This window comes from Liolophura sinensis, chromosome 8 (assembly GCF_032854445.1).
Source record: "Liolophura sinensis isolate JHLJ2023 chromosome 8, CUHK_Ljap_v2, whole genome shotgun sequence".
NCBI lineage: Eukaryota > Metazoa > Mollusca > Polyplacophora > Chitonida > Chitonidae > Liolophura > Liolophura sinensis.
Window position 1 is genome coordinate 39,091,450 of NC_088302.1, and position 10,551 is coordinate 39,102,000.

At 36.6% G+C, this 10,551-nt stretch overlaps 1 long non-coding RNA gene across 1 annotated transcript; it reads right to left on the minus strand.

The window, feature by feature from the left end:
• Positions 1-34: 34 nt before the first annotated feature.
• Positions 35-7,435, minus strand: LOC135472780 (uncharacterized). Its single transcript, XR_010444555.1, has 3 exons — positions 7,301-7,435; positions 4,505-4,614; positions 35-106 (listed from the first exon to the last, which is right to left on the minus strand). It is a non-coding gene; the product is annotated as an uncharacterized LOC135472780 (long non-coding RNA).
• Between the last annotated feature and the right edge of the window lie 3,116 nt (positions 7,436-10,551).

A 10,551-nucleotide genomic window follows, 5' to 3' on the forward strand; every position in this document is an offset into this window, starting at 1 on the left:
CAACTTACCTGGCAATCCAGTCTAATTAAGATTTCTCCCTTGTTATCGTCCCCAAATATGTCAACACAGCTTAATTTCCATGCTTTCGAACCAGCTTTCCCATTTACTGTCAACATACAAATTATGGTCTATAAATATATATAACAACAATACAAAGGCCTCTCACATGACTTGGAGCAAAAAAAGAACACAACAACAACACAAGCTGAAAGCCATTTTTGTGACATGTAGCCATTGCTGATAGAAACGCAGCATGTGAAACAGAGTACGAACATCAAATTCGTATAATTTGTTCCTGTTTCATTCAACAAGTGTCACTCCATGGACATTAAGATACTGATAGAAATGGTATGAATTCAAATGCAAATAGTAACATGCATCCCTGGCCATTTATTACTCTCAAAATCTTACCACTATAAAGTATATTTTTCCCATTTAATGCAAGTATTTTTCTAGATACATTCTCTCTCTCTCTTAATGATACCTCCCAGATTATATTTATAGCCAGCATGTGCCTTGTTGTTCAATAACAAGTTTAATATAAGCTATAATAAATGAAGTAAAATTTTGCCTGTGAAAAGTTGCCCATTTAGCTGGATTCTGAGAACTCAATTGATCTTAGAAAGGTGTTTCATAGTTTCTAAGGTTGGCAGGATGATGTCATACATGGATAGTGCAAGTTTGGCACCAAAAGTAATTTTGCAGAACATTTTACTGAAAAATGCAATTTTTGGGCAAAGTTTTATGTCATTTACGGTAACAGATATAAATACAGATAATAATACATGTAGATGTCTTACTATTTGATATTGGCCACCTAAGACTTCACATTGCTTAACAAAATAATTGTGTAGTTTTCACAACTCCTTTATTTCTTCTGTCTCCAGTTCTGAATACGTAAAAATATATGTGTACAACTACACCATATAATCTGTATGCACTTGTGTGCATCATTGTGCACCGACTGATAAAGAAAACAGTTGTTCTGCAAGTTTTGCAAGTTTCTTCAGTTACTACAAATACAGCTGGAGATTGTGAAGAACTTTCTATCAAGAGATGAACATTTTTCTACATCAAAGAAAGCAACTTGCCAGCTAATAGAAAGCCAGTGGTTCACCTGTAGGATTTTCTGGTTAGCTAACCGTCATACCAATTTCCACACCTTCTCACACACTCAGCAGATAATGGTGTGGTGTGGTGAACATAAGTAAAATATGACTGGCCTGCTACAAGTGTGCTTCTGGTGGGTTAGTGGCATGCTCCTGAGAATCGCTACCCTGTTTATTTTAGTCTTAACACTAACATATCTTGTTTGACTTTCAAGTATTCGCATATTCACATTCAAGAAACAGTTAAGCCCACTATGGACATTGTTAAGCTTCGAACTGATGCATTCACACAGGATTCAAAATTCCCAAGCTGGTCTCTGATTTAGTTATCTGGCAGAAATTGTAGATATAGAGGCTCTATTCCTTAGCCCTGTTACCTACTTCACTTCAGAGTAATGCATTTCACAAGAGGGTGAAATCTGTTTCGTTGGAAGTTCTCACAGATTCAAGAACAGCCACTTTTGTTCCATCATGAAACCGTTCAAATCATGAAGAGGTTGTCTATGTTTGTCCAGTGATTTGAGCCTCTATGCAGGGACCAAGCTTCCACATTTGGGCTTTCTTGTCTGGGTTTTCAATTCAGATTCTCATGCAGTGATTGGTTAGAGTAAACTCGCTACACTGCAGGGTATGATTTAGCATGTCTGTGATGAATTAGCTTCTTCTAGTTACCCTTCATTATCTTTGGAATAAGACTGTTGGTGATTCCTTCATCTGTTTTAAGGTATTCTATTCCTTTCTTGTAAAGGGATTGTGTTTGTAATTTTGTATTTTGTTGGATAATTGGCATTATTAATTTCTGGACTTGTATTATAGTGTAGTGTACTTAGTAATTGGTTGTCCAGCGTGCATTCCATGATAGAAATACTCTTTATCAGTTTAGCTTTCTAAATTTTTATTCATTTTTTTTTCTTCTCATTATTCATCAGTCATCTTCTGGAAAAGCAAAATAGACCACTGGGCTAATTCAGAACCATAAAAAAATATGTATTTCGACTATGAAAGGACAAAACATAACAGACTCTGCAGATGATATGGAAAAAATAATGCAACGTAAACAAGGGCAGACTCCACAAAGCCATTTCTGACTTCAGTCAAAATTTGAAACCTCTTCACAATGATGCTTAGTTTTTTGTAGTGGAAATTGAAATTTGGACACCTTTGTCTTACAATAATATTCATGGGGTGAACAAAATGTTTATTTCTAAAACCAAAAAAAGAGCTTTAAGATCACATTATCAATTTTGGCCTAAGTCAGAAATGGCTTTGAGGAATTGGCCCCAGATCAAAGTACATTTATTATGAACTGTATGTGTTTATGTGCATGTATTACTCACAGGTATTTAGTTTCCATACCTATAGTCAGACACATGGATATTATCTAATATTATATTTTCAGCTGACAATTACCAATAATTCATATCATATATGACAAGACACAGTATCATGTATCAAAGAGTACCTGAGTAGGCAGTCATATACAATATTACATCCACAGATTATGGTATATACTGATATATATAGATATATGTATGTATGTATATGTAACGAAATCAAATAATCCATATACCTGTAATAGGATATGAAAGGTAGCAGTGGATGTATATTCATGATATTAACACTCGCTCAACTGAATCCATATCATTTGTAAATCTTATTTTGATCATGACAGATATATGATGTAAGCATTGTTCTGATCTCCTACTTAACTGTATATTAATTATGACAAAAGCAATAAACTGCATCTGTTAAAACATTTTGTTTTCAATATATATGATAAAGGTGTATTTATAGTTTGTATGTTTGTTGATATGATAGCTAGACGTTAAAGGTCCCAAAGTGGTGTGGCAGTTCTGACAGTATCACAGGTATGGTACAACAGGCCATACTTAAACATTTGTTATTACCTCACCCAGATATATCCACCAGATCGATTATTACCCTTTGTGTTTGTGATTCCATCCAAGTAGAAATTCATTCAGAAGTGACAATTTTTTCATACCCTAATATAATCAATCCTCACATTTCACCAAAGCTGTTGCTAAAGACAAATACAAGGTAAAGTGCTGGCCAGCCCATTGCAATCTTTATATAGGGCAAATTACAAGTCAACTATTAAGCTAAGACAGGTATATAGGCCTAGACACATACATATAGTTATATATAGACCCATTTAAATCTATATGCGGTAAAACTGGTAAACAAAAATATATATAAAGGCCATTTGTTGTTTGCCTAGATGTCAGATTTACATGATGATGTCGACAAATTATTCAGCAAGTCTCACAATAAACCTCATAATTCACAATGTATCATGTTTTCTTAATAAAAACAGTGGTAATTCATGTAGTTTAAAACTGACTGGGCACATTGGTATCTATTTCAGCGAAAATGATGTATACTCCAAGGAGGGATATTGAGTAACACAACAGTGCTCCAGACCGGGTCCCATTCTGTCATCAGAAAAGTCATTTCCCCAAAAATCATATTGGCACAAAAATGAAATGTAATTTTCTCTATTGTTTCATCCTGAAATTGATTTCCTCTGTAGGAACCCATTTCTGTCCAAGCTGTGCAGTTCTTCCCAATTGGACATCATTACAATCTTGTCAACGGAAAACATGTTTTTCCGATTTTATGTATTGCCTGCTGAACGTATTTTCCTGGATGAAATAAGGACTCCAGGTTCTGCACAAAGGCTTGGTTAAGAAGCTTGACAAACACATTAACTGCATTTTATCTAAAGTGTGGAATGTAAAAAATACACGATCTGAAACACTTAAATGCCTCAAAATGACCCTTATGATCCCAGCACATAAGTTTTTCCGATATCAAATTTGAGTGACCCAATATTACAGGTGAATGAATCGATCAGAATTCAGTAACGTGTCATTTTGAAAGATGTTAAAACTTCAGGGGCCATACCACACACACTTTAATAGCTTTTGTGCCAGGTGCATGTTTAGTTATGAAGCACAAAATTCTACTGGTTTAATTACTGCATGTACTCTGATCATAAGCCTGTGTAATCAGTTACGAGTGCGATAGACACATCGGACGGTTACTGAGTAGACAGAGTATAGAGGAATGTCTGCAAGTTATGAAATAAATGTATATACAGGTGTATAAGATTTATATATGTAGGGTAAATGACCTAAAATGGCATCCATAACTAAGTTGCTCATTTTCCCGGAGTTCTATTGATCATAGAAATGTGTTTTAAAGATTGCTAGAAAGCGAATAATATTTTATGATTTATTTCCCTCTAAAAATGTACATTTTGGGGCGAGATTTTAGGTTATTTACATATATAGGTAGACCTCTGCTGTACATGTATATAAAGCACATCCACACTGGCCAGTGGCTATATAAAGGTATATCCACTAAGTGTTTACCTGTGCAGCAATCTGGCCTCCAGGTGAAAAAAGGCGTGGTCTGGGTTATGGTATAGGACAGCACACTTTAGGATAGAAGGTTTGTAACCATCATTGTGGAAAAACTTAAACTGAAATCAAAAATACAGGACTACAGAACATGTAGTTCTAACACTGGGCATGCAGTATTTTTCTACATGAGGAACTGAATAAACGTTGATATCATTTAAAACTCCTTCTGTCAGTGTTCCCTTTTTTACTTCAGCTTAAATTACAGAACTTATTTTATTTACAGTACCTGATTAATTAATGTTTAAAGTGAATGTAAAGTCTGACACTATAACATACATAGAAAAAATGATATAGGACAGTTATCAGACATGTAAAAAATCCATGTCATTCTATCAAGTTTCGAAAGCCGAGAAGATGAAGTTCAGCATTGGGGATATGGCAATCACGGACAATAGCTCATAGCAGCCATGTTGTAGAAGCACATAAGAACTTGGCCAATCACTAGCGCTGAAAGAGTCATGTGATAATAAACACAACAGCTCTCGATAGCCAGTGTGGTTTCTTATGGTGGATAGATTGATATCAGTGCAATAAATTTGATTTTGCTGTTAATTCAAGTGTTAATCTGATGCATCTTGAACCACACATTTATGAGCAGGGAACTGAGAACAGCGAAGCCCGTGTCACAATACATACATGTTGGGCAAGAGACTTCTCAGGGTAAGCTGGCAAGAAAACCCCCTCAGGAGAGTCATTGATTGAAGAAAAAATATTGTGACTTCGCATCATTTTTCCTTAGCAAAGAAAGATTTATTACTAAAATGTCTTCCCAAAATGTGAATAAAAGTGTCTGCTCTCAATCAGAAGGTCCAGCTATTGTTGGGTAAATTCCGTGAAGTCGGTGCAGCCAGCTAGGCCTACCGCTTACTCCCATGCAAGACAAGGACGAGCAGGATCGCTAAAACACAACACTTGTGTCCACGAACATCCCCCTGACCGAGTGCCAAACTAAACTAAACATCGGACCTTTAAACACGGAACAGAGCTGATACTCTTTGGTTGGGTGTTTTTGTTTATGTTTTCTCATTGTCACATTGTTTAATACCAATTATACAAAGAGAGCTCCTTGGTTTTGTGACGTCACTGTAGCTAGCTATGACATGGCAAAATGGCGTTGCCAAATGAGTGGCTAGGTACTGACTACTGTTTGCTATTTATTTTGTTGATAAGAGGTGTAGATTCAGCTTTAGTGGCTGACTTTAGGTTCACTTTCAACATATGTATTTATTTATTTGACTGTTGTTTGATGCCATACTCATGGATATTTCACTTAAAATATAACGTAAGATCAGCTTCATGGATAATGGGTGAAGAAAAACAGAGTGCCCGGGAAAAAACCTCCTGCCTTTGGCAAGTTACTGACAAACTTTTCCACAGATGACGTACAGATATGCATACCATACTGGTGGACGACATGTGGTCTTCCACAAAAATGTTGATCGCATATTGTCAGGCAAGGCCCTATGAGCAGTGAGAATCTACAAATTCTTTGTTTATACCCAGATTTGAACACGCACTTGATATGTCCTAGTGATTAAAAAGCATGCAATCAATATTTTCATACTGAACATTGTTCCACTAACTCGCTGTTTAGCAGATGGAAGAAACGGGCACCGAGGTCACAAAGTGATCTTAGATTTAAGTTAACATTTTAATCATTAAATTTGGTATGTTCCTTTCTCTTATATGAGCTAATACTTGTTGCACAATAACGTAACCAGAATTTACATTGGCAAGCAATATTTTGACCTTGTTACATGAAAAACAACAACTATAGAGACATTTGAAATTTTGACTAAGATCGCTTCATGATCACGGAGCCTGGACATCACCTGGGGATAATCTATACAGCCCTTCTCGATCCAGGCAAGTGAGGGGCCTAACAAACCTTCTGATAAAATAAATGATAGCTTTTTTTTTTCATTAGTTTAATCATCTGAGGATGTCAATGTTCTTGTTTCGTCTAAACACTGGAAGAACATCAAATTGATTCATGCTCAAATGAGCCAAAAAATACTTGACTTTTCCATAGTCGATCTGCTTAGAAATTTATCTGTTTATTTTATTGGTGTTTTACACAGTATTCAAGATTCATACTCCTCACAGCGCATGTGTTGCTCTGTACTTTTCACTTTACATCACTTCCATCAATAGACAACACTGACCTTTGGAGCCTGTGAGACGCACATAGGGTTGTTTAGGCTTATCCTCATCACTTCTCTCTATTTTATCAGCATTCATAAATAATTTTTTTTCAGGTTTGGGTTAGAATCGTGTTATACACATTTCAGACAAAGAGAATGCATGTGTATGAAGTATTATTAGAGACAAAGGTTGAGATGGATTGTTTGTGTTTTCTGACATCACTTTCTGCCTCATCACCGTGACCCCAGTGACTTAAGCATTGTTCAAGATTTCTGTACAAAATATGCTAGTGGTGGCAGTGATGTAAAGCAAAAGGCAGAGAGCGACACATGCGCTGTAAGGACTGTGCTTAGCAATTTTAACACATTTAGCATTTGTTTTGAAGACAAATTGTCATTTTAACACATGATCGAGATTCGGACAGTCGATATAGCATATCTTCAGAAATAACCAAGTGGTTGCGCGTTAGTGGGCAAGAAATGTTCACACAAAACACAGAAATTATCTTCGCACGAGTCATTATTATGTTGCAGTTGTTGTTGACTTTCACTTTCAACTTCTGCGGTTTCGGTCCCTACCAGTATGGCCTAACTTAATCACCTTGAAAGTGTTCTTCATGTGTAAGTTTTATGGTAGCAAACAGCTTGCCTCGGACATTTTCGTTCTACTCATCACAACAATCAAACTGTATGCGTTTTACAGGAACGATGTGGTGTCTTTCCAACTCATCTGACTTTCCAGGTGCTCGCCATGCTTGCCGCCAACATCGAACTCGTTCGTGACCGCCAAACGGCATAAGGGAGGTAACTCTCATTTATAATTTCTTGCCCGCTGACTCCGATTGGTTATCGGTCGTAACTATTCGTGGGGGTTAACATATTGATTCATGAATACGGCTCTCGAATTGTTAACGAAAGACAAAAAGGTTAACACAGTTCATTTATAATGAATATAATGAATAATTAAATATAATTTTACATGTATCTCTGTAAAAATATGACCCAACAGTCAAAAGAGCAGCCGGTCGAGTTGATATGTACAATTTCTTGGTTCTACAAAATTTCCAACACTAGTTATCGAATTAAATTAGACTGACTGATTAAATGACAGATTAATTGATAGTTTGCGGAAGACGATTAATCCATGTATCTCTAAGAAAACGGCACTACGAAAGGTGTCGATTGAGATTGATTGTCATTTATTTACATGTAATTATTTCTTTGGTGTTTTACACTATACTCTTCAACACATCACATGTGCGGCGACCAGCGTCATGTTGGGAGGAAACCAGGCAGAGCCAGGAGGAAACTCACGACCATCCACAGAGAGGAAGAGGAAAAGCCAGCATGAGCTGCACTTGAACTCACGTGGACCGTATTGGTGAGAGACTCCTGGGTCATTGCGCCGCACTGGTACGCTAACCACCTTGACCACGGCGGCAGGTAGATCGCTTATCAAGTCATGTCATCAAGCCCCCATTGAAGGAGGAGAAACCTGGAAAATCCCTTGTCCGATGCCGGGACTGAGCCAGCACTCCGGGAAAGCATCCCTCCCGATTACAGGATTAGCATTTTTTGTGGCAAAATGTTAAGAACACATTCCTTATTGTTTCGTTCGAATGCAGTTTCTAACTTAATCAGAGACTTGTGAATATCCTCTGCACAGCATAGGCGTGTAGCTGCTGGTTTGTTTGCTTGAGTGACGTCCCTTGAACCACGATTAACGCCATATCATGATTTTTTTTCACGCTCGTTTTTCGTCCACCAGAACAACCTCATGCCATCTTTGCACATGCTGCCTCACTGAATAATCCCAAAACCCGGCTCAACGCCACCCAACCCTGGTGTTGACCTGGTGTTTTTACCGAAATATTTCCACTTGCCTCTGAATTATTTATATCCTATGCTGTACTTAACAATATTTCATGCATTTGACGGAGATCAAATGTTTTCAGATGGAGGAAGCTAGACACCACCACATGGAAAACACCCCAGTCCATAACTCTGAGAGCTAGATTAGCAAGTTTCCTATCTCAATCCATCTACCATATAGCAACCACCGAAGAAACCTTTTTGACGCCTCGTTCAAGCCTCGTTCCAAAATGGCACCCCTTGCCTCTCACGTATCTCCACATATAATGTTCACATTTTGCACTTACAGTGCAAAAGATTTATTTATTTGATTAACCTTTTACTACAGTAAATGTATACTTTACTCACATGACGACATTCGGGTTTATAAGAGGAGGAAAGTAGACAGAGCCCAAGGGAAACCATCGCCCTTCGTCAGGTGACATAAAAAACTCCTATACCGAACCAACTACATCGGAAGATGGATTCGAACGTGAGATCTTCATGGCCTATCAGGGTGGAATGTGGGCAGCCCTTACAAGGTAAAGAATTACATTATTTATTTATTTATTTACTTATTTATTTATTTATTTATTTGTTGAAAGCCATACTGAAAGAAATTTTCACCCATACAATAGTGGTTTTATGGGTGGGGGAAACCGGTATGCCCGGAAGAAGCCACAGTTACTGACAAACTTTTCCATGCGTGTGTAATGCACAAATCAGATTAAGACAAGTGGTCTTAAACTAATGTAAGAATGGCCAAATGGCCACACGAGCATCAGAATTCCCCTATAAACAGTAAAACTGGTAAAAAAAAGCTAACAATTTTCTGTCCAAAATCGGGTTTGAATCTGTATCTTGGGTGGCCAAGCTATTGAAGCGCAAGCGCCTTATAACCAGAAAGAATTGAAGATAAACAACAACATACTTGCAATTAAATTTTTGAAAATGCTCGCTGTTATTCATAGCTTTGTCACGTCTAACAACTCATACTTTGTTCGGAATAACTATCAATATATAATTGATATCCAGTACACAAAACACTGAATGCGATCAAGACTGAGACATATAGTGTACTTGAGGTATTAATCGAAGTGACTATGAATTTACCAAAATCTGAGACAAAAAGAAGAAAAAAATAAATGAACGAACAAATATAACATCAAATATACCATATATTAAAAGTAAATCCATGATTTTTCTTTCTTAGACCTACATATTATCGGAAAATATATCTTTGCATGCACATGCATTTCTGCACAAGCCTCGAAAAAGAGTTGCAAATATTTGCATGTAACGGGTAGATTGTGTCAAATTAAAACAATAACAAAACAAAGAACTAACTGCGAATCGATACCTGACTCAAACTGGAACCAGCTGGGTGGTATATTTTCAAAAACTGCGCAAACAGACTGGCGATATCCACATGTTTCGGAATAGGAGGTAGAAAATGTATTTTATTGATTACATCACGTGTAGTACGAAAGTAAATTCGTACATGAATTTGCCATTTGATACGCATCGATACACTCTATGATAAAAATTGTCTTTACAGATGTTATATTGCGAACGTTTGAGGACGACACTTCAAAGGTAGAAATATATGTAGGGAAAAATGTTCCTTTATCTCTTCCAGATCAAACAGGTTTCGTATATATATATCATTGCATTTAGTACACAGTACAGTTTATAATACATTATAGATGTCTTTTCTCGCTTTTGGGATGTTCTATTTATTTAGTTTCCTGAAACATTATTACACGAAAAAAAATCTGTTAAATTTTATAGAAAGTAAGTTGACAGAGTGATGCTAGAACGTATTATGTTATTATAACACAATATTGTGAAATATTCAACATAATGTCCTCTTAGTCTAATAGAATGGTTATGCTGAATTAATAGAATATGTGTGTTATATTTAACAGAATAATCTGCGGCGATAACAGAATACGCTCTAGCATCGCTCAGATAACAGACTTTCTGTTAAATTTAACAAAT